This window comes from Camelus ferus, chromosome 6 (genome assembly GCF_009834535.1).
Source record: "Camelus ferus isolate YT-003-E chromosome 6, BCGSAC_Cfer_1.0, whole genome shotgun sequence".
Lineage (NCBI taxonomy): Eukaryota > Metazoa > Chordata > Mammalia > Artiodactyla > Camelidae > Camelus > Camelus ferus.
This window is the reverse complement of record NC_045701.1, coordinates 34332532-34357734: the sequence shown is the minus strand read 5'-3', so window position 1 is coordinate 34357734 and position 25203 is coordinate 34332532. Positions and strand designations below refer to the sequence as shown.

General features: G+C 31.5%; 1 protein-coding gene and 1 long non-coding RNA gene across 3 annotated transcripts in view; one reads left to right on the top strand and one right to left on the bottom strand.

Annotated features, from left to right (window-relative positions):
* Window positions 1-25203, top strand: part of NOVA1 (NOVA alternative splicing regulator 1) — a 143290-nt gene that overhangs the window by 68895 nt on the left and 49192 nt on the right. The window lies entirely within an intron of this gene.
* LOC116664203 lies at window positions 518-24121 on the bottom strand. Its single transcript, XR_004320597.1, has 4 exons — window positions 23472-24121; window positions 17464-17469; window positions 1414-1419; window positions 518-528 (listed from the first exon to the last, which is right to left on the bottom strand). It is a non-coding gene; the product is annotated as an uncharacterized LOC116664203 (long non-coding RNA).

Genomic DNA, 25203 nt, shown 5'->3' with positions numbered 1-25203 from the left:
ACAGACCATAGATTTTATGTTATTAAAGAAAATCAGAAATATATCAGCTGCATGAAAAAGTTGCTAGTCACTCTCAAAATGTGGCTATTCCAGATGCAGTGTCTGTGATAGAAACTTGGACACCTTGTGAGGTTTCAGTCCTTTGAGGCTCCAGGATGCCTAGGTCTGGTTCACAGATGAATTGTGTATGTTAAAATCCAGTGGGCTGTAGTAGGCTGCAGCTGTGTAGTCCTAAAGAAAATTGCTTAAAACATGCATGGAAAAGGGAACTCTGATTATTGGGTAAAATCATGAGCTCTGTTGCTTACTCTGAAAATCACCCCGTCCAAGTTTGTTACATTTTCAGTGACTCTGGGGCCTGCCAGTGAGACAATTAGACAATCAAGTCTCAGTCTTTGTGGAGATTAATACTATGGCTGCAGATTGTTCAAGACCCATGCTTCCTTTTAATGATCTATGTGGATGCCCATAGGGAAGGACCCTTTGAGGATGAACATCAATAGAATCAACAAACTGATCAGACCTGTGCTGCCCAGATGAGAACCACAGCCACCTAGATAAACTATTGTCCAGGGCATAGTATCTATCTACAATTCAGGACAGGGCCAAAAAATCAAAGCCTAATGATTCTTGCACATAAGGCCAAGGAGCCCTGGCAAATATGTTCAGACAGCCAGGTTCACAGTCAGGTAGAAAAGGGGACTCTAAGGCACATAGCTAGGGATACCAGACCTGGCTAGTCCTGCCAAATAGACCATATATATATAGGCCTCCTTTCCTCCTTTTGAGGATGTTGCTGAGCATTGATATATTAGACACCTTTCTGGTGAGCCACCTAGGGTTGAGTCTAGACCATATGGTGTGGGTAAGACATAGGGAGAATCAGGAAAAGGATGAAGTGATTGCTGGAGGGACTGATCATGCTGCAGAGATTGAATCACATGTCTGTGGAAGGAAAACACCAACTGTGGCTGCGGAAAAGAGAACACCTTAGATACCAGCAGGCCAAGGGTGGAGAGAGGAAATATTAATCTCTCTCAGCTCTTATCCACATAGCAGCGGGCCAATATAACCCAGACTACAGCCATCACTTTCAACTTGACTGTTAACCACTGAAGAATCTTAGTCTACAAATTCTCAGAAACTTCCCAGAAGCTTCTGACTTTAGGAGTCAGCAGGCAGCAGAGTAAGACTCACTTTCTGGATACTGTTACGATTCTATTTAACCTAATCTTACTATTGTTGGTACTCTGTTGTCTCCCTCTGCTACTTAAGGGAAGACAAACTCTTTTGCATGTTTCTCAGATTATAGCTGATTATTCTAAACCCTCTAGGTTGAGTGGTGATGAAAGATCCCATTGCACTGGATTCCCTGCTAGCCAGACAAGGTGGGGTATGTGTGTTTGCCAACACCTCTTGCTGCATTTGGATTAGTGACATATTTAACTGGCTTGTCTATGAATGAAGAGCTTGACTGGGATCTGTCCTCCAGGTATACCTGATCACCCTTCTGGGAGTCGTATTTGGTCTAATTCCCTATATGGACAATTAAGTAAAATATCTGATAAAGTGGTTATGCTCTTGAGATTTGTTATCTGGATATGTGAAAGCTCAGAGGTTCAACATGTAGAAGAATAGCTCCAACAACGACCTGGCAACTGTGATGGGACAGGCATACCTCATTTTATTGTGCTTCGCAGATATTTCATTTTTTTTCCAATTGAATATAATCTATATTGAGAAAGTCTATCGATGCCATTTTCCCAACACTGTTTGCTCACTTTGTGTCTCTCTGTCACATTTTGGTAATTCCCACCATATTACAAATTTTAAAATTATTTTGTTATGGTGATCTGTGATCAGTGATCTTCGATGTTACTATTGCAAAAAGATTACAACTCCTTGGAGGCTCAGATGATGGTTAGCATTTTTTAGCCTTAAAGTATTTTTAAATTAAGGTATGTACATTGTACTTTCAGACATAATGCTGTTGCACACTTAATAGGCTATAGTATCCTGTGAACATAACTTTCACGTGCACTGGGAAGCCAAAAAAACCACTGGTCGCTTTATTGAGATACTTGATTTATTGTGGTGGTCTGGAACCAAACCGCAGTATCTCCGAGGTATGCTTCTTCCACAGACTTGGCAGTTTTGAATCTTACTCTACTGCTAGGAAATTTACAAGGCTTCTCACTTTTTCTTTACACATTTTCCAGCTTGTAACCTAAAATATCCATGCTGAACTATCTCAAGTGGGCATTGATTTTCAAATTCTGGTCTTTGGAAAATTAGTATTTCTGACTGCTTTCCTCAGAACTACTTGGGCACAAACTATTTTTTTCAATATGCATAAAATTTACCAAATCTAATGTTAGACTTTAGGTTTCTGTACTAGAGAGCTCTGACATTAATTTTGTCAGACCATGTTTGAAAATCTAATTACAGGGAATTATAAGCTGCACATCATAGAATTATACAGTGTTTGAGTTGGAAGAGTTAATAGAGGAAACTTGGAGAACCTTTCAGTTTTTCAAATATGAAAACTTGTATCTTGCTCCTGGTTATGTATCTAATTATTTAAAGAATAGGAATTAAATTAAGGTCATACAATTCTTTCTATTAAATACAGTCAATCCTCATTATTCTTGGATTCCATATTTGCAAACTTGCCCACCTGCTAAAATCTATTTGTAAATTCAAGATCAGTACTCACGGGGCTTTCAGTATCATTTGAAGACTTCGGTAGAGTGGTGAAAAATTTGGGTCACCTGGCACTCACATCTACAGCTTAGGACAAAGAAGGCTACACTTTGACTTTAAGCAAGTTTACTTTTCAGTTTAATGTCACATTTTTCACATTTTTGTGCATTTTGTTAATGATTTTTTGTTTTAAATGGTCTCTAAGCTTCAGTGCTGAAGTGCTGTCTAAACTGTCTAGTGTTCCCTAATTGCAGGAAGACTGTGATGTGCTTTATGGAGAAAATGCATGTTGATAAGTAATCTTTATTCAGGCATGATTATAGGGCCATTGGCCAGGAGTTCATTGTTAATAAATTAACAATATATACTAAATAATGTGGCCCTAAACAGGAACACAGATGAAATAAAGTTATATATTGGAGTTTGATGAAAATGTGACCAGAGGCTCACAGAAACGACAACCTGTATTTGCCCTAGGAGTGCTAGTTCATTGTCCATTAATTCAGTGTCCACAGTTACTGTGTACACTCTAACTGCAGCAAATGATGTGAGTTGACTACTTGTATATATCAAGAAAACTTTTACCCATTCTTCCTCAATTTATGGATTATTTATTTTCTTCTTTTCAAGTTTACACTGGTAGAGATATAAATTAAGAAAAAACATTTCTGTCCATGTTACTTGTTTGAGAAAATATGTTTTCCTATGTTATTTTCCTGCTAATTATCTGGTCCTCCTCTCAATGTCACATAGCTTTTGTTATTCCTAGTCATAAGATGATTCTCTGACTGTGCTTTTTTACTGATACCTCTCATTATTCACAAGGAATCCAGGGGGAAAGAGATTGAGTCATGAAAATCCATTAACATTACTAAGAAAACAACTCAAGAGTACGTATCAGGAAGACCCCTTTCATTGTAGTTCATAATTTTACAGTTACTTATTTTAAGAGTTACTCATTCTCTCTCCATTATTTGACCTTGTTTTTCCTAATCCTTTTGCATACGTGTTAACAAAACTTGAATAGGATCACTTATCTAAGAACTTACTTACCAAATCCAGAATTCTTTCTCTTAATTTCAAAGCCTTTTATAAACTAGCCCTATCCTACCTATCCTTAATCTACCCTATTTGTTCTCTAGTGCACATTGTTTTCTACTACCAGGATGATCTTCCCACTGTCTGTGCTCACTTGGATCTGCTTTTGCTCATGCTGTCTCCTAATATCCTCCAGAATCTAACCTTAGAGTTTAATTTAGTTCACAAGGTGTAATGTGATTGCTTCATTCATAAATATAACTAAAGAAATTCTTATAAGATTGCTTGAGTATTGACAATATCTTTTACTTTTAAAAATTTACATTATGCAGCTATATTGGATGAAGTATATGTTCTAAATATATTTTTAAATATTGATTGTACATGAGAATACTTGAGTAAATCATTTAGGGTTAAAATAAAGTAATATCCTACAGCGGGAAAATGTTTTCTTGTATGTTAGTTTACCAATTACAAAATTTTGATAAAAATTATTTCAGTACTGAATACACATATTTATTTTCGTGGACAACCCAATAGAACTATGTTTGATTTCAAACAAATATGAAAAAGAATGTAATCTAGTACTTACATTTTACAAATGAGAAATCTTAGCAATAGTTCCTTATTTCCAGAACCATGAGATTGAATCTTTTTATACCGATATGTTCATTCTTAAGCAAGAAATAATTTGTTATATCATAAAAGTGGTAAATGAGGTGCTTATTAATAAAAGAGAGCTATGTGAAATAAGCTGATACCTGCAATCTAATTTATAGAAAATAACAATTCTTTTAAAATACTTTTACCATATTTATTTGTAGTTATTTATGAGTGTACTTATTTATAAGAACATTTGGACAACACAGAAAACTATAGAAAGGAAAATAAAAATCTCCCATAATCCCAACACAAATATGATAGTTTTAACTGTTTTCTTCTTAATAAGAAACTTTATCTTCTTATTCCTTTCTCTATAAACAGTTGTGATTCTCATAGGAAATTACCATTTTTTCATTCACATGTCATAAGCTGCATAGTATTTTATCAAACATGATTTTTATGCTGTTGGTCTTTTGTGGAAGGTTAGAGCTATTCAGAGTATTTTTGTTAAAATATTTATAAACTCCTTCACCCATAAATATTTACATTTCTGAATATTTCTTTGTATAGATTCCTAAAAGAATGATTAGATTGCCAAATAAGAAAACTTTAAAGCTCCTAATTTGTATTGCCAAATTTTTTTTTTTTATTGAGGTAGTCAGTTTACAATGTGTCAGTTTCTGGTTTACAACATATTGTTTCAGTCATATATATATATAATACACATATACATATATTTGTTTTCATAATGAGTTACTACAAGATATTGAATATAGTTCCCTGTGCTATATAGTATGAACTTGCTTTTCTATTTTATACATAGTAGTTAATATTTGCAAATTTCAAACTTATCCCTTCCCACCATTTTCCCACTCAGTAACCAAAGTTTGTTTACTCTGTAAGTCTGTTTCTCTTTTGTAGATAAGGTCATTAGTGTCTCCTTTATTCTTTTTAGATTCCACGTATGAGTGATATCATATGGTAGTTTTCTTTCTCTTTTTGGTTTACTTTACTTAGAATGCTGATCTTCAGGTTCATCCATGTTGCTGCAAATAGCATTATTTTATTCTTTTTTGTGGCTGAGTAATATTCCATAATGTATATATGCCAGCTTCTTTATCCAGTCACCTGTCAGTGAAAATTTAGATTGTTTCCTTGTCTTGGCTTTTGTAAATAGTGCCGTTGTGAACATTGGGGTGCATGTATCTTTTTGAGAGTTCCCTCTGGATATATGCCCAGGAGTGGGATTCCTGAATCATATGGTTAGCCTATTTTTAGTTTTTTGAGGAATCTCCATACTATTTTCTATAATGGCTGCACCAAACTGCACTCCCACCAACAATGTAGGAGGGTTCCCTTTTCTTCACACCCTCTCCAGCATTTATCATTCATGGACTTTTTACTGATGGCCATTCTGACTGGTGTGAGGTGATACCTCATTGTAGTTTTGATTTGCATTTCTCTGATAATTAGTGATACTGAACATTTTTTCATGTGCCTATTGGCCATTTGTATGTCTTCATTGGAGAATTGCTTGTTTACGACTTCTACCCATTTTTGGGTTGGGTTTTGTTGTTGTTGTTGTTATTAAGTTGTATGAGCTGTTTATATATTCTGGAAATTAAGAACTTGTCAGTTGCATCATTTGCAAATATTATCTGCCATTACATAGGTTGTCTTTTTATTTTGCTTATGGTTTCCTTTGCTTTGCAAAAGCTTGTAAGTTTAATTAGGTCCCATTTATTTGTTTATGCTTTTATTTCTGTTGCCTGGGTAGACTGCCCTAGGAGAACATTGCTAAGATTTATATGCCAAATTAAAAAGATAAACCTTTAACTCTTTAATATATCTAGAATGTAATGTGTCCCTTTGATATAAGCTACAAATCCAGGTTTTTTTTCTTTTGAGAATTGCTTTCTCAATTTCATTTTTACAGGAATAATTTGAGTTTCCAATTGTTTGTTATACCTCATCATATATGTAATTCTTATATAATTCTTTTATTTCCAGAGTGTATTTCAAGCCTTATTTCTTCTGGTGATCCATTTTTGCTGTTGATGGTGGTGGTAGATACCAAAGTATTCTAATTATTATAGATTTAGACTTGATAGTATGATGTACACTCTGTCATCTGTGTCCTTTTTAAAAAATATAAAACTATGTTTGACTTGAGATAAGCATTAGAGTCCTCTTTTCAACTTCTAAGAACGACCCTAGTAGGAATGTTTTATATATATTTCTAGATTCAGCATAACTAGGAATGAATTTTGTCTTTCCATCAGGGATAACAATGAAGCATTACAGTTTATCTTTTTCTCTAGGTTACATAATTTTTTGCTAATTGTTGCTTATAGAAATGTATTTTTAGAGAGGTATTTTTTTAACCTGACTGTATAACTTATTTCTAAATTTTATTTTCAGTTAATACTTATGAATTTGGAAATTAGTCAGGTATGCAGATTTTAGAACTTTTAGACTATGCTTTTCAGTTAGAATTTGGAATTGCAAAGAAAAACTCTGTTACTCAGTTATGATTATAAAAATGTTTGAAGAAAGCAACATTTATTTCTTTCACTTTAGAAAATATTTATTAATGATTCTTAATATTTGTTATTTATGATATTTGTTACTTGAGAAAATAACTATTATTTATGCTAATAGTGTTAGGATTTTATAAGTCCACATTTATTTAAATAATTAGTACATATGAATTTTTAAAAAATCATTTTCTATTCACTACAACTAAAATGGTCTACTGAATGAAAATTTTTTTCAGAAATAGAGTAAGCATCTTTATATAAAAATTTTTTTTCATTTTGGAACAAGCATGTTTAAGGATATTTAATTACAAAATAACATTATGATTTGTCCCTTTGAAATAAACTATTTGATACAAATCACAGTGTTGAAATTATACCATGTTTATTTTATGCTAGAGATTAAAACTTGAGAGTGCGATTTATAGTTGGCATATCATCAGAATAGTTAGTGCTTTTTCAGTCCTATTTCCAGTACAGATCTGTGTAGTTTTTTAAAACAAACATTTCTTGAGAATTAAGAGAAAACATGTTAACTTTATTCTGAAGTTGAGGAAGAGGAAGCTGATAATAGTTTGTAAACTTCTTAGAGTTCAGAGGCTACTCCTGTTGAAATGGAATAGTGATTTATATGCTACAATGCTGTTGCATAGTATATGTAACCTACTTATAAGTACATTTTCCAGATATGTATTGTTTGTGGTAAAGTCAGTGTTAAAAGCTGGAAAGCAACAAACAGTAAAGTTTGTATTTATAATAAAACTAATTTAATTGTTAAATTATCTTCACATTCTAAGGTACATATTTCATTTAGTTTTTCCAACTTACAGTTTTGTATTCTTTCAACTATATTATACAGCCTCTCTTAATTAATTCTTTTATTAATTACGGATATGTAATGTGTACTTATATGTCCAGGTTCTTGAAATAAAACAATGAAACCGGACCTGGAAAAATTCCTGCTCCTGTAAAGCTTACATTCTAGTGGCCAAGAAAACTAGTAAACAACTAAATTACTGACATTATTTCAGAAGGAGAAGGAAGCATGGTAGGTAGACTGATCAGGAAAGACCTGTCTGAGGAGTGATAGTTGTGAAGAAATAAGCCATGCAAACATGATGGGATTTGGGGAAAGCACCTTCTTAGCAGGAAGAGCTAGAATATTTCAAGAAGGCCAGTGTAGCTGCAGCATACAGAGCAGGATGAAGGTTTAAAGACATAAAGTTGTTGGCCAGAACATGAGGTGTTGTAAGTCATAGTCAGGAGTTTGGATTTTATTCTAAATATGCAAGGACTTTAACCAGGGAAATAATGTGGTCTTCATTTTTTCAGGACATAATTAAAGACAAACACAACTTGACGACTTAGATTGCTAGACACCTTGAAACAGTGTGGTATTGCTGGAGGGATAGATGAGTAGAACAATAGAATAGAAAACGTTTTCAATGAAGAGACCAGGGACAAACCCAAACTTATACAGTTAGTTTGTTGATAACAAAGGTGACCCTGTGGTACAGTTGTGAAAACATAGTCTGGGTTAACTGAGTAGCCAGATAGGAAAAATTATGTATCTTTGCTCCTGCCTCACACTGTAATCAAAAATCAATAACAGTTAGATTGCAGATACGAATATCAATGGTAAGAAAATAAAGATGTTGGTAAAAATCACAGAACATCTTTATGACCTTAAAGTAGGTAAGTGTTTCTAAAGTGGGACATAAGCTCCAACCATCAAGGAAAAAGTTATAAATTGGACTATTATTAAAATTAAGAACTCTGCATCAGAAGATACCATTAACAGAGTAAACAGACAAGCCATAAAATAAGAACATGTATCTGTAGTACATATACCTGGTGAGGACTATATTCAGAATATGCAGGCAGTGCTTTAAGATCAGTAGGGAAAAGTTTCAACCCAATAAAAAAAATGGGCCAAACAATTGAACACAAAAGAGAATATCCTAATGGCCAATAAATTCCTTAAAATATAGCGGATTGATTGGTTATCAGGGAAGTGCAAATTACAACCATAAGATGATGCCATTTTATATCCACCAGAATGATCAAAGTGAAAAAGACTGACGGTTCTATGTGTTGACATGAACGTGGATTAACTTTAACTTTCATACACTGCTGGAAGAAGTGTGAATTGGTACATGTTGAAAAATCATCGGGGATCATCTCATAAAGCTAAACATCCACTTCCCATATAGCCTAGTAATGCTGTTCCAACAACATACCAACAGAATTGTGTTCCAGTATTCACCAAAACGCATACACAGGAATGATCACAGCAGCACCATTAGCAATAGATCCAAACTGAAAAGTGCTTAAATGCTCATCAACAGTAGAATGTAAAAATAAATCAGTACTGTACTCACACAGTGGGATACTATACAGCAAGAAGGATGAGTTAACCACAAATACAGTGTGACTGAATATTACAAATAAAATATTGAGACAAAAAAACCAAACATGAGTGAATGAGTGAATGCTATATGATTCCACTTATATATAGCTTAAATGGCAAAATTAACCTCTGATATTAGAAGTCAAGCTAGTGCTTAGTCTTGGGTAGAGCAGGTAGTGCTGGAATGGGGCACAAGGGGACAACTTTTAGTGCTTTATTTTGTGATCTGGGGGCTGTTTACATGGGTTCATTTTTGAAAATTTAAAATATATACTTAGGATTTTTTAATTTTTATGTACACATGTATTTACATCAATACATGTTAAAATAACAAATAATATAATTTGTAGGAATTTATGAATGTGAGAAGGCAAATTTATAGACTTCGTAAAATGTTTCAAGAAATGGCCATAATTTATTTTTCTTTACAGGTAAAGCATTGTAGTAATTATCATGGAAAAATAAATAACTTAACCAATATTTGTTTTTATTTTTATCATTTGTTCTTTATCATACTTTTTAATAGAAAAAGGATACATGTTTAGGATCTCATGTCTTTGTGAAAATGAGAAATAACCACAATGGAAATATATAAATATGTACTGATAACTCAACTTCATATGGGTTAGATTAGTAGCATTAAAAGCTTACTTGCCAATCTTTGAGCTTAGTCATTTGTTAGATAACTTACATGGCGTTTCTGTTTACATATTTGATGAATAAATTATAACTAATAATTGAGTATATGTTTTGTGCCTGGCAAACTGACTACTTCCAATGAACAGTAAGAGAGACAGTAAAGTTTATATTGTGCAATTGTTACTGATTTTGAGTAATGCACTTATAATAAGGATATACTCTCAGTGTTTCAGGGAATTTCTTGAATAGCATCACCTGATTTTAGCAACTTTTAGACTCGGAAAATTTTTCCTTTAAATACATGTAATGTCAGAGCAATCATATTGCACAGTTCCTGGTAACACATCGTAATATATATGAACTAGAACCCTAAGCAGAGACCCTGTGAACTGGCCAGTTTTTAAAAGTGATAAACCTATCAAGTACATAAGGAATAAAACAAAAAGTTCTCTTAAGATTGTTTTCATAGCTTTAAGATAACAAATATTGTTCATTTTTATTTTTTATTGGCCATTTTTGGAGTACCATATGTAAGTTTGTAGGGACAGTGGAAAAAAGAATAAGTAGACAGTTGGTAAGATAAAGAGGGAAAGTTATTAGATGTAAGTAGAAAGATTAGAAACAGGAAAATAATAATGAAATAGTATATCAAGATAATAGAGTAAAATGATATAAGAAGAAAATGAAAGGAATATAGTGTTGGGATGTGGTTTGCTTTTGAAGACAGGGGCAAATGTAATAGGGGATTGATAATTAAGGGATATGGGGATAGTTTTTAGTGTCATTGTCCCAATTCATATTTATTTTTAAGGTATACAATAGATATTCACGAAAAGCTCTTTGAAATACTTAATTTAAACTGCTAAAAATAAGAAAATATATCAAGGCAATTTTTACATAGCAAGAACATACTTGTATAAAATCTGTTTATGTGTTTCTATGGAAGCTTTGATTTTGATCTGATATTCTTTTGAGAGAAAAAGGCAAGGTGCTGCTTAGGTCAACTGTCACAAGAACTGCACACGTTCCTTTACTCCTAATGAAAGAATGAGTTTTAAATATTACTATTCATAAATAATGTCATCTTTTTAAACATTCTAACTCCTTAGTAGTATATTAAGTTAATGATTATCTGTTAGAGCAATACATTCCTTTATTTAACCTAAACGTTTCGTTGCAATTATATAAAATATTAATCTGTGAGAATAAACATTTACCATAACTGAATTTGTCGATCAGTTTTTCCTCACAGATATTATGAATGAGAAAGTATGCTTAATAGAGTATGTATGAAGGGCTTATTTATTTTTGATATTGTCAAAATGCAGGTAATACGAGGGTCAGATACCTACATTGTTGCCTTTACTTAAACTGTTGACATAAATTTTTAACTAAGATTTTGGTATAATTTAATTTGGTTAGGTATTTAATATTTCACTGATCCTTATTCCATTAACTTTCAGATTTAAAGCTGTTTTGCTTAGATTTTTAAAAATAAATGATTAACAATAATATTTAGAGCTGTCTTTTAAACATATTAATTCTCTTGAATATTACATTAAAAAATTGTTAGAATATTTTGGCTAAAGGCAGTGCAATAATACCATAATTTATAGAAGAAAATTGAAAATTTTATAACATTTTAAATAGCATTGTACTTTTCTTCCATTATGATGTTTCATTTCACAAGTCGCTTTTCGTGTTCATTCATTGTTCAGAAGCACTTTCATTTTCTTCTAGATTTATTGCCATTTACACTGGCTGTTTCCATGACAACAGGTTTTCTCATGCATGCTTCCAGATGATTTTTAAAAATCAGATTCCTACTTTAATATGTTAATATTTTTTTTAAAAGTACTGCCAGTTGGTTAATCAAGTGTGTCCCTACTTCTATTCAAAGAATTAAATGTAATGCCAACTGTAGCATTTAAGATTTTTTAATGCTATCTTATTTCTAGAAAATTACTTTGTATAATTTTTCTAACAGATTCCTTAAATAAAATCTTTAAATTGCATGTCTTTTATTAGACTTTACCATAAGAAATTAGAACCTATTATCTTTTAAAACGAAAATAAAATATCCTTCTTACTAAATTTTAAATCACTACCGAAAGTGCATTACAAGATCATTTTCTGTTAATTGTTAAAATATAGAAGGCAGAGTACAACACAACATTATGTAAAGTTTCCGTAGTTCTTTATTGATTTTACAAATGGAAAATTTAGACTTATCTGTATTGTTTAGCCTTTGTATGTACTTTCCTAGATGTTGAAACCAGTAGACATTACTGGCTAGTGACACTACATTAAATATTAGTCATTTAAAAAATATGTTCTATACAGTTTAAAATTGGGTGTAGATAAACATAGCTTGAAAAGGGAAAGTATAAATTGTTTCACATTTAATATCAGATGACTATATTTTAAAATTTAATTATCTTCTATATAGTATGTAAATTGGAAGTAGACAGTATGTTTCATGCCTCTTCAAATAAAATCTACTTTTAAGAACTATACACACATTTCTCTGCATCATAAATCATAACAAATCCAGAGAGAGTAAAACCACAAACTGGCATTGTGTAAATTCTTTTGTAATTATGTCATATTCATGCGTGTGTACTATGGCTCTTTATAATTTTTAAAACCTTCAGTATGGATATTAAGCACTATGGTGAAGTTTGACTATAATGTCTTTTATGCAATTAATACTGCATAATTTAAAACACTGGGAATTTAATAATTTAATTATTTCCTAATACATGCTACTTATTTCACTTTCAAAAATGTTACTGTTTATGTAATTTAGCCCCTGTATAAACATTTGTAATGCTTATATGTCATATGTCACAGTATAATAATTACCTATACTTATTTTGCTTGTCTGATAGTAGTTATGGTGAATGAGATATGGTGGCAAACAAAATTTGCATTGTCTTGTGCATCTTTTTTCATGACTTCTGAGCAAAAATTTGTTATTTGCAATTGAAATAATCAATTAGTTATAGAATATAAAAATTAGCTTTATTTAGAAAGTCAGTATAAGTGATACTTTGGTTGGTAGCCAGGAATAAATTTAAGGAAATATTGCAGAGATGAGGAATCTTAGAACTTATGCAACTGAATAGGGATTATTTCATGAATTATATGGAAAATATCATTTAATTTTAAATCTGTTTTTTTTTATTTTGTTTTTTCATTTATAAAAAATACATTTTTTACTTTGTAGCTTTACATTTTCCATGCTGTTTCTGATATCCTAATTAAAAGTGTCATTTATCTTTTCACAATTCTCCAAAGCAAAGGTTCTTAATCCCTGGTCTGTGAAAAATTGTCCCTTTATTTTTTTTGATCTCTATCTGAAATTTAGAATTTCTATAAATGATGAATATGGGCCACAAACCACAATAGTGGTGGTATTGATGACATCACTTCCAATAGAAATCACAGATATTTTAATATCATATTATAGTATTGAAGATAACTAGGAATGAGTGTGATCTGTCTCAATAAACTTTATTCACAAAAACAGGCAGGAAGGTAGATTTGGCCTACAAGTCATAGTCTGCTGGCTTCTGCTTTAGACCGTTTCCTCAGACCCGGCTTCTCCCTTTGTATCCCCACTTATTTCTTGATCCTTTATGGTTAGAAGTATTTCTGTGAAAAAGTATGAAAAGCATTCCTTAAGTAATTCAAATAATAGAACTGACTTTGCTGTTAGCTCATAAACTTGACCTTAAAAGCAGTTTCCAAAAGAAGTCTTAACTAAATATTTTGTGTAATTCTGGGATAAGTAGCTTCCTAATGAGACAGATTTGAAGCAGAGTATATATTCGGGTTTAAGCTTTGGGGTATTTTTTTTTAATGTCTTTACATTATATAGCAGTATTTCCCAGGATATAGTCTGTGGAACAGTTGTTGGAACAGAATGAGATCCTCCTTGAAAAGGTGTTCTATATTTAAACAAGTTTGAAACATGCTAGATTTATTTATTTTATTTCCCTCAAGAGTTCATGATGTGCATGTTTGAACTAAAGGTTCAGAGAGCCAATAAACAATTCTGTTTAATGGTATGTACACTTCTTGTTTCCCATACTTACTAGACTATGAAACCTTCCCTCCAAAAAAGGCTTTCCCCTCCTCCTCCCCACCCCCTCCCTTTCTCTCCCTTTTTTCCTCTTCTCCCTCTCACACAGACTTTAAAAATCTATCAGTATCCTTTGGGAAACTCTTCTTTAAATGAATATCCTATTTATGAACTTGGGATGACTAAATTAATATCTAAGGAATCCTTGAGGATGTAATCAGAATAGATGCATTATGTGTTTTAGTTATTGATTGAATTTCATGTGACCAAGAAAGAATACAAATGGATATGGTTTTTTCCCTTAAGTATCATTTCTGTTATTTCATCAAATAATCTTTAAAATATCTCATTTTTTGAATATTAAGAATATTAACTTAGCATATTTTTCTGTACATCTGGGCAACTTAGCTATGCAAATTGCACAAAATTGTAGGTATTAACCATTTTGTTAGATTGAAATAAGTTCTAATGAGGAATTTTCTTTACTCATTGATTTATTCAGCAATATTTATTGAGCATCTCAAATATACCAGGCACTGTGCTAGACAGATGCTAGTTTTATGGGGCTTTGATCTTATGGATGACATTATCAAATTAATTACATGTACATTTGCAACATAGTACTATGTTTTCTTTTAGACTGTTTATTCTGAAAATGATATTTCCTTGTATAATCTGTTTATTGAATCATTGAAGCAATGGTAACTAGTCTGGTTTGTCCTATTTGTGATTATACATTGCTATTTGAAAAGTATGTTCATTTAAAAATGTAATTTTGTCGAAACTGTTTACAATCTTATTAATGAATTGTGAAATACAACCCTCTTATATGAGAATTTTTTTCAATAAATAACTGCTACAGTATTACACAATCTACAGTAGGTTGAATCCAGGGATGCAGAGGACTGACTGACAAGTTAAATTTGAATTTCAGCTGTGTGGAGGGTCAGTGCCCCTGAGCCCCACATTGTTCAAGATGAACGGTAAATCTATAGTAACTATGACAAGTAGTCTTTTATTTTATATTTGAGTGATCAGCAAGAAACAGAGGATTTTTAGTGAAATACATTTAAAACCTTTATGTCCACAAGTTCATTTTGCCATTAGTTTGTTGTTCATGTTCAGGTAAGGCAGCGGAACACTTCTTTTATGCTGACTCTTAATTTAGATTTTTTCACTTTATTCTTAATCTATATTTTTAAATGCTATTACCTTCTCCAGTATTTTTTATTTTCTTTCTACCAAGTACATGGGAGCTCTTTAAGAGAAAATGTGTCTTTGGTCTCTATAATTTTTAACTTTTCTTTAATCAATTATCTTATCTTTATCTTCCCTTTTGTTTGCATATAGCATTTCATATTATTAACTGAGATCCTTCAGGAGTTCTTGTATCCAGGCAATAATATCTGGAAACAGTGGATAATGTTATTATCTTTTATTTTTTAACTCTTCATCTTATTCTAAAAAACAGCAACCAAGACTACTGAGGGAAGTTAACTAGATTATAAAGTGCATTATGAGCTATTTGAGGGCAGAGGCCATTGTGAATTTAGTTTATATTTTTTTCGTGTGGTCCAGAGTAGGAAGTTGATAAAATAACATTCAGTGAATCAAACATGAAGCCAAAACAGTAAATCTTCTTTCTGTATTTTTCTTCTTTCAGAAAATATTCCTGGAGTTCCCTGTTCTAACCACTCTACCTTTTCTCCCCAAGACTTCTAAGTCTTCTATTTATTCATGTTTCCTAAAGATTTAGCTTTGATCCTATCCTCTTACATCTATATCGTATGCTCTTAATAAAGACCTGTATGCATAAATAAAGGCCTCCAACCACCAGTACTAAAACTATATATCTGTAATCGTCACATCTAGAGAATGTATAAAATCCACAGTAGGCCCAACTAAACTTAAACTTTCCCCATCTAAGTTCTTCTTCCTTTCTTGTGCCTTATTCTATCAGCAGCATTATCATCATCCTGATCATGAAGATTTAGAACTTTGGGATTAATTTTTAATTTCTTTTCCATTGCTTATCATATCCAATCAATTGCTAACTTTTGACAATTTTACCTTTAAAATACAGTCCCACCGAAACTATACTTTTCATTAACTCTTACCTGAATTGTTGAATACTTTCTTAACCTCCCTATCAGCAGTCTCACTCCTCTGCATGTCTCTTATGCAGTTATTTCTCCATTCTGCTCAAATATTTTTTTCGTTGTCTGCCACAAAATTCAGATTCTAATGTATTTTTGAGGCTCTCTGCCTCCTATTCTCTTAAGATACATCAATGAATATCCAAAACTTACTCATCTTTTAAGATCCTGCCTAATTAAATGCCATATTCTGCATGAATCCTTTCTTGGTTGTCTTATTCTTTATCAACTTCTTTCAAGATAAACAGTACTGTGTTTATTTCATCATAGCACCAAGCACAATGCCTTAAACATACTAAGAATTTAGTGAATATTTTTGAACATTTGAAAGAAAGAGAAAAAATTTCTCTAAACAATATTTGATGCATTGCCCTTAAATAAAATTTATAGAACCACCTTTTAGTGATATCATCATTATTCTTTGCCACACAGTCAATTTAATTCTAACTCTGTCTACTTTAATTAATACTAATTCCCAGTTTATCCTATTCTAGATGGACTTACTTTGCTAATCTGGACAACTTTGTATCTTCAAACATGTATACTTCTACTACTTTTGCTCTTTCATCTCAAAATTTAATATTCAGCTTTTAAAATTTAAAGATTTTTTAAATCATCTAATTAATTCCATTTATATGTTAATTAAATTCTTTCCTTAGGATTCTTCTCTATTTTGTATATAGTATACAGATGACTTTTAGTCACTGAATACCCTAATTTTTTGCTGCTGTATAATTTTTATCATCTGTGATATTTCTTTCCATCACATTGAATGTGCTTAAGTGTCCTTAAATATATTATTAGTGTATATAGTGTGGCATATGCTTATGTGTGTACAATAGAAACAGCTAAGGTAGGAATAAGTGGCTTTTTATGTGTGTGTTTATAAATTGTGTGTATGTTATAGAAATTTTTGTTGGTTGAAACTTGGTGCTCGTCAAACACAAGTAGGATATAGAATTGTTCTATTCTTAGATCAAATCATCAATTAGAGCCATCCTAACTACAAACTTTTTCACATTGTTATAAGTATGGAATTAGTGAATGGTAACCCAAGTTTCCTCTTTTATTTCCTCATAGGGTCACGGGAATCAAGCACATATTCACTCTCTGACTTTAACAAACTGTATTTTTTAAATACTTAGAAAAATTACATATTTATAATTAATTATATACTTATAAAATTATTTCACTTTACGCTCAATAAAAAAATTGAAATAGTACTTTTAGAAAGAAGTTAATAAAAGAATGTGATATTTATCTTTGTGAGAAAAACTAAACAATGACCACCTATCTCTTGCAGTTGGTTCCATATTAATTATTAATTAACTAATTGGTTATCAATTAATATGAACAACAGCTATTACTATTTTAATCCGAAAGCATCTGAATCCCCATAGTTCCTTATAAGTAATAGAAAATATTAGTGATCACTTAACATTACTCGAATCTTTTTCTTTCCTCCTTACATATTTGATGTAACTTTTGTTACGCTGAAGACTTGGTCTTGTTTAGGAGAGAGTTTTATTCCTTTCAGTAGCTTAATTTCTTCACTTTCAAAGGAATAGATTTTCATCACAGCTGGTTTGTGTGGAATTTTTAAGGTATAAATTTGTATTCATTAAAAAGAAGTTCACATTAACTTTTCGATTTTGTTTCTGGATCTTCTAGTGTAGAAGTTATTAGCATGATGAACATGTGGTGATAGTGCTGTGGAAAAAGCTGCAGAAAACATACTCTTGCTGAATCTGCTGCATGATTATTCAGAATACTAGATTATTTAGAATACTAGAATACTGACAAAGAACATAGTGAATTTTAATATGTAATGAACCAAGACTGTTCAAAAGTGTCTCCAGAGGATCAAATTCATGACATTAAATAAAAATAATGAAACATACTAATCAAACATTTTTTTTAGTATCTTTTCTTTTACTTATTTCTTCCAAATTTTATTTTAGAAAACTCCATAAAGAGTGCTCTTTAAAACTGTGAATCAAACAGGGGTGGCTTTCTTTAGCCACAACACTTTATAAGAAGTAGCAGCCTAAGATGAACAAAAAGGATGTGTAGCAGGAACCATGCTTCAGTTATCAGTTTAGATCTTTTAACCACTGTGACAAGATTTGCAGAAATCATCAGGCATGCCATTTAGAGCCTGGTTTTGACATTAATCTATTTTTTCAAGTTAATAAAAGGTATTCCACTGAGGTATTCTTTTGCTATCATGCTAATTAAGTCAGTATGCCCTTTATCTGAGTTTTAATTAAGTAGATTTCTTAAAATTTAGAAATTCTGCTAAGCACTTTATTTATTATAACATAAAGCTGAATGTAACATGATAAATCAATACTTAAGGAATTTCACATCTCTTAACGCTATTCACTGTAGGACATAGCAGCCAAAATGCTCTTCAGTTAAGAAATTATAAACTGCTGCTTTAGAGATTCGTCACATTAATTTGGAACTCTAAGCCATCTCAGATCACTAATATATACAAGTGAGCTCTTTGCAACGTGTCAAGTAATCTTTTTATATGAATAATTTAGCGTGTTTGGATTAGTACAAAAATGAAATTCAGGAGATTTCAGGTAGTTATTGAATGATGACATAAAATTATTCCAGGCTTTAGTTTTATTTGGTATCTGATAACTAATATGATGTGTTGACAGTCCTTAAAGGACAGTTGTTTATCTCTATGTCTACAGAATCTTCAGGTTCAAGGTCAACACTGGTCAAGATTTTTTTCATCAGTGAGGACTAGAGGACTCATGAAATATGAAAAGAACTGTGATTTAAATCACTACCATTAGAATAGATACCAATTTAATGGAAATAAAATCTGTTGAATTATTTTGTAATGTCCATATGAAAGCTACATGGGATAGTTACAGGCTGTGCTGTGGACCATGAGGTAGGTAACTTTCACCTGACATTAGAAAGTTACTGAACATTAGAAAATTCAGCTAAAATTCTATGAGTGAGTAATGCATGGTATAGTGCTGTCTTTAAGTAATGTGTAAGTTATACTTTTATAGAGTATAAATGGTTATTATGCCTTCCAGAAAGTTCTGGTTCAGAAAATTTCATGTTATATAATTCTTTAATTTGGATCTAAAGAGAGATTTACCCTCACTATACATCAAACAACTGTTGAAAATGTTATTAAAGAGATACCAGGTATGCTCAGGGCAATCTATATTTAACTTATCCCTACTATTCTGTTATCTGATTTTTTTAAATTTAATTTATCATGAACCTCTTTCCATGCTGGTAAATAAAAGTCTTCATCATAAATTTAATTACAGCTTCTTATGATGAACAGTTTATTTAACTACCCTCTACTAATTGAACCTTAAGTTTGATTTAATTTTTTACCCTTAGAAAAAAATACTTTGATGAATAACTCAGTATTTGCATCTGTACATTTTTCCAATGGTTTATGAATTTAATTTTTTTAAATGAGATAACTGGGACATAAACTCCAGTATTTTCTTCTTCAAATCCATCCCAAACCTTTATAATTATTTGCTTATCAGAGCTTTATAGTGGTATGTGATTGTTATCTGATTTGCTTTTTTTAGTACAGTGAACTGGGATATTTGCATTTGATTATTAAGTCATTCTTTTCTCTCTCTGTCATTTCTTTGGTGTGATCATGACATGAGGATATGTGAGTGTGCAAGTGAAGGCATGTGTATAAGAGAGAGTGAGTGAAATGGCCACTTACATACCTAGCTCATTGTTTTCCTTATTGATTTTTAGCTTTTTTTTAAAGGGTTTTTAAAGTACTTCATATCTCATGGAATAAGTACTAGATATGCATCTAGCAATTATCACGTATGTTGCAAATTCTCCCAGTCCGATCCTAGCCTCCAAACTTTGTTTTGTATCTACATAAGTAATAAATTACATGTTAGTTAAACCGTTTTGAAGCATTTGTATGGAAACAAGGACTTTTATGCATTTTTTCACTTTACTAGTTCTCAAAATATAATTCCTTTTTTACATCCATACACAGTTTTAAACATAAATACAAATTCAAGAGAATCAGATGGGTAGATAAATTTAAGCCAAAAGCACAGATAAAAAGGCAAGTCAGCAGATTTTACAAATGATCGTCTGAACTCTGGACATTCAACTTGGTATATTATTCTAACTGTCCCATGACACATGGTCCACAAGGTCTGGCTTTAGGATTTGGAAACAATCAACAGCCATACTTACGTCATTAAAATGGGTCCACTTTGGCCTTCAGGTGGGACCCACACACAGTCATCTGAGTCATCCTCTGAATATTTGGAGGAAAGTGTTGGCGAAAGTTTCCCTGGACCAGGAGCTTTCTTTTTCTTCAGTTCGTCTCTGCTTTTCTTATATTTATTCTTTGATGCTGAGGGAGACTGAGCAGACATGACAAGAAAAATTACTTAAATCCTTGATTCATCCTCAATTAGGGGCAAAAAACAGCTGGGAAGAACATTGTTTAACATAACACTTTATATAGAACTAAATGATTTGTCTGGTAATTCTATAATGTTATCGTAAGAACTATAGCACAAAACTTGAAGACAGTGTTATTATAGTACATATTTCAAGTAAGTTGAGATGATGAGGTTTTTTTAAAGTTTACTAAGGAAGTTATAGTGTCAGACTATTTAATTTACAAAACATAATTGTTTATATTTGAACTTCACTACACCATAAATTTTTTCAGGAGCCAGCAGATCTTTAACTCTCCAGTTTTCTCACTGTAGTTAACTGTACGTAGTGGGTTTCTTTAAATTTCTGGGAGTATATTATATTATGTCTAAAGTCAGTTATGTGCATAGCCTATAATAAAATTTGTATTTTCACATAAGATATATTCTAAGTACCAGTCTTCTCTTGAAAATATGTTCTTAGCAAGTTAAAAAATCTAATACTGTGTAATTCTGACTGTTACGTGCTTTAAAACAATGGAAAACAGTAGAAAATGGATTTTTTTTTTTTTACTTTACTATGGCTTTAATACCTGAGATGATTACTTGCAAATGAACAGCTGCATCTTTAGCACCACAGGCTTAAATTAAGGTCCCAAAGTCCCATAGGTTTTACATTCCATGACATGTTAGCAAGAAACTTACAAATATAGAAAGGCTCATGTTCTGAGATGGAACACAATCCATATAATATCCATGACTAGCAAAGCAAATAAAATTCAGTGCAACAGCAGGCTCTGTAAAAGAAATACAGAATGATGAAAGAGAAAAAGGGAAGAAGGAACTCGTTGGTTTCTGTTAAAGCTGAACAACAGTAAAAATCCATTTTCATCATATTAGCAATACTGAAGAAATTGATTTAGTTGATTCTGTTTTTCTGAGCTGCTAATGTAATCATTTGAAATTTCTCACTTTGTTTTAATCTGAAATATTTTCACATATTTTTCAGCCCTTGCTGAAACTTTCTCTTGTAACACTTAATGATATAAACTTATAAGCCATTTGAGTTTTTCTTGTTATTTTCATTTTCGTAAATGAGAAACATGAGAAAAGAATGATTGAATACTTTGAATTCACAATAAATAAGCACATCAAGTAAAGATTTGGTTATTTTAATAGCTGAAAATCTTGAGACAGCTTAGTGAATATTTTTTCCTCCTCAAATAATTATTAAAATTTAAAATCTGTTGTATGAAATATAATTTCAATTTTGCTGAAAGTTTGCTGAAGCTGAGAATGAAGGGCCCTCACCACAAACCAGATAGTACCTTAATAAACGTATCTTTTTCTTAATAAAATAACAATTAAACAATTAACTTTCTAGCTGTATTAATAAGAAACTAGAATAATCTGGCCATTCTTTCCCAATACTAAAAAATTATGTCTAAATCCAAATCAAATCTGTTGATTGTTTTTAGTTAAGCATACTTCCTGTGTATTTTTCTTTAAAAAGACAATCATAATAGTTAACATACATCAACCATTAATATTGTGTGTTGTACACATATGTGTATTGGCAGATGGGATTTGTATATCCATTCAAATGCAGTTAAATCCACATCTAGGCCCTCATTCCTGGCACTTGTACAACTGTGTGTCATTATATGGCCTCTATTTTCTCTGGCCTCAGATATACTAGAAATAAGAATGATCCTATATTAACAATCTCAAGACAGTGATAATGGAGGTTATTTTCAACCTTAAGGTGATATTATATCTTTACTTTTAACATCTTAGCTTTATGTTCTACAAATAATAGTGAATTGCTACCTTTTTAAAACTATAAGGTGAGTACTTTAAATATGAATTTGATTTGTGACCTTTTAGTTTTAGAGAGGATGTTTTATAAAAAAACTGCTTGGGCAGGATGTTAATAGGTTTTACATGCAAAACGGTGTCATGGATAATTAAATCTACTTATTAAAAAAAGTTAAATGGGTTTCTTTATTGTAAGACTTCACATTTTTAATATGCTAATGTGCATTGTAAATCAGAGAGAAGGATATTATATGCAGTTTTTCCCCTCAAATGTATTTGACCAGAGATTCCATTTTTTCATGGAGCATATTGTAGGGCAAGTGTTATGTAAAATATACTTACAGAAGTGCTAGACTAGCATTTGGGGGTTTTAATACTTAAAAAAAAATCCTACACCTTTTTCTACAACTTATCTTAGAACAGGGTGATTGTATAACACAATTTTGTTTTTTTCTTTTAAAAAATACTTCTCTCAATTCCTAAATTTTCTTGAAGTGGCAATTTCAGAATTTTTTACCAACATGGTCATATTATTCAACTTGTAATAATATTATCTATTTTCTTACAAATACTTTGTATGGTCTGGGTTCTCACTATTTTTTCATTTTCATCTCTTTGCCTATTCCCCTTGAATTTTTTTCCCCAATCATATGGAATTATTTACATGGGACATCGTTTTTCTGACAGAGCTTTTTTCCTCAAACTTCCTTATCTTTACACATGTAATTCTCTCTTTCTGAAATGCCCCTTTCTTTTGACACATCTGCTGATGAACACTTGCTTCATATGATTTAGAACTCAGATTAAAGTGTGATCTACTTAGTAAAGCTTTACTGAGCTAATCTTTGCCATCCATATATACATCCATAGAATCAGTTATTAAATCGTATGTATTTTTTATGTATTTGACACACACATGCTAGGATGCTGTGGGTGTAAGGATGAACAATATAAGCATAAACAAAGAGCTCCTATTCTTTTGGACTGGACAGACTAGTGAATAGACAAATCTAATCCGTGATAACTGATGTTCTAAGGAAGTACAAAATGCTGAGGGTACACGTAGAAAGAGCTATGGAAATGAGGTTACACTTTGGGAAATGGTTGACTAGTCAGAGATTTGAAAGATAAATAGGAGTTACTGGGGGAGAAGGATGAATGCAATTAGAACATCTAAAAAAAGAGTTAAAAACAGAGATGGACTTACTTGAAAATAGAATTACTGGGGAAGTAGTCAAACAGACATTGGTAATTATGTAGTGTAGTAATTACATAGGATTACCATAGTACTATTGTATTACCAAATATGATGGCTTTGAGGACTGTAGTTCTGAACTTTGAGACCGTGTGGATATTGACTGTGGCTAATAAGATGGTGTTCTGCTATGTTTGTAACACTTCATAAGTAACATATATTGAGCTTATTTTTCCACACTGTGGCAATTAAATATATGATAGAAAAAATGCTCTACCTGAATTTCCATAAAAGAGTAAATTTTCATCAAGCTTTAAATACTTTAGTTGTGTACACCTCTCTGCTAACATAATATCTGAGGAACACAGGAGAGCTTAAAGTCCATGTAAATTTTCTCAAGACTAAGAGTAGTCAAAGTCCTTGTAAATTTTTTATAAGCTCCACACTAATGTTACCTATGGAGTTTCTATATATCACTTTATTATTTTCCTTTTTAGAGCTATACATAAATAGTAGCCTATAGCTTAAAAGTTTCCTCCCTTGCATTATTAGAAATTAGATAAGAAAAATCATTTTGCTATATCTTTCACATTCACATTGTTTTCTTCATAGTTTTAGATTGTTGATCTCTAATTTTGAATATGCTTAGATGATGAATAAGAAGACTGGAGGTTAAATTCTCAGTAATTTTTTATTCCTTTTAAATTAATTTGCAGAATTTTAAAAATAATATTCCCAAGGGGAGCTTTTCAGGGCTGTTTTGTAGATCTTATTCAGAATTAAGATTCTTTATAAAGTACTCAGACAAATTTAATGTCAAATTATGTTCATTTATGTTTCTCTGATATTTCAGCTTGGTAATATACTGTACCACCTTGTAATATAATGCAGATGTCTATAATCTTTACTTTACTATAGTAAAACACTAGGGCTAGTTTTACTCTAGGTAAAATTATTTTACTATTATAATAACTGCCGTTTACTTTGTTTTCAGAATATATTAGCTGATTATAGATGTTTATAAAACCATGGTTTCTTTGAGCTTTTTAAAGACTCATTGAGTAAATAAATAGTGTTTTCATAGTCCTTTAGAAACATACCATGTTAGCACTTTCTTTTTCATCAGTTAAATAGAGGTGAACTCAATTTGAAGTCATATATTTTCAAATTTTTACATAGAAGTGTTCATGATAAATATATTAAAACTTTTGATTTAATTCTAATGTAATCTAACAGAATTTAGTCAAATGACTTAATTGATAAAAACATTTGTTTTCTTAGCAGTGTGTAGTTATTGGCATTCAGTAGATGCCAAAGCAAAATGTCATGCTTTGATACACAGCAGTATTATAGGGAAGTCTTAATTTGAGGTCAGGGTTTCATATTTTATCATTATAGTGATTAAGTTTAATTATGAAGTTTTGTCTGTACGCCCTACTCCAATGTAGGGAATTGGTTACTTGGATATTTTCCCCTGGGAAAACCCTTTGTAAAATTATTCATTCTGTGGAGTTGGGTGTACCTTCTAAGGAGTAATCTGTAGGTCATTGAGTAGGTAAAGGGCATTGAGCTGAGTTCCCATCCCTGGGTTTTTCTAAA